We start from the raw sequence: 1313 nt of genomic DNA on the forward strand, positions 1-1313 counted from the left end.
CACACACTAAAGTTTGTTCTTCTTTGCTCATTTTTGTTGTTTTTTAATTTTATTTTGGAAGAAAGATGTATCTTAAATGGAAAAGTAAGTAATATACGAAATGGAAGGGCAGGTTGCAGGCAAAGGTGTTCTAATATAGGGTGACGACTAATTAATAACTAAATGATAATCAATAATCAATATTTGGAGAGATTGCTAAAAAGTTAATATACGCTAAATATTCCTTGACATTTATCAAAGAATGACTACGTCCCAATTTCGAGCAAGTTAGAATTTGCTATATGAATCATTTATTGTCTGTGTTGTTATATATGAGCTTTTTTATAGTATGGTTTTTTTAAAAAAAATTAACTTCTATAACACTAAAAATTCTCAGTATTTTTTTATTGGTACATAGTTCTCTAACAATAGAAGGGGAGCCTTGGCGTAACTGGTAAAGTTGCTGCCATGTGACCAGGAGGTCACGGGTTCAACCGTGGAAAGTACTGGAAACATCCTCTTGCAGAAATGCAGGGTAAGGCTGCGTACAATAGACCTTTGTCGTCTGCCTCTTCCCTGGACCCTGCACATAGCGGGAGTTTTAGTGCACCGGGCTGCCCTGTAGTTCTCTAACAATATTAAAAAGATTTCCAGCAAAATTGGAGTATACATACCAACACAACTAAAAATTTCAATTAATTGGCGTCGTTTATGTAAAAACAAAAAAGTTGTCGTATTTTCGCTAAATTTCCATAAATTTCGGCTTGTGTGTCAATACTAATTATCTTTCATGTGATTTTAGGTCATTTAGTGCAATATTGACATAGACACTCATCATGGGTTCAGAGTTAAGATTGGTGCATTTAGAGATTGATGTATGACATAAGTAAATCATACAAACAATTTACTTTTATTTTAATATCATTTATTACGTGTGTTCTTTGCATCTTGCGCGGAAAGTGGTCATTTACTATAACAACAACAACAGTAACACAATCCAGTAAAATTTTATTAGTGGGGTCTGGGGAGGGTAGAGTGTATGCAGACCTTACCCCTACCCCGGAAGGGTGCCAGGAGACCCTCGGCTCAACAGAAGAGGCAATAATATCAGAAAGTGGTCATTTACTATTATGTCAATTTGTGTTGGTCGCCTGTTTGCTCAAAAGTTATGACATATCTTTTGAGTGCAAAACAATACAAATAATCACGGGAAAATCATAGCAAATCGTAATAATCCATTGGACCAAATGAAAGAAACGAAAATAAGTACTCAGAATTAGGGGGAGAAACATTAAAAGCCTTTATTGATAATATTTGTTTGGGCTGCCTCCCCA

Source organism: Nicotiana attenuata, chromosome 5, assembly GCF_001879085.1.
Source record: "Nicotiana attenuata strain UT chromosome 5, NIATTr2, whole genome shotgun sequence".
Taxonomy (NCBI): domain Eukaryota; kingdom Viridiplantae; phylum Streptophyta; class Magnoliopsida; order Solanales; family Solanaceae; genus Nicotiana; species Nicotiana attenuata.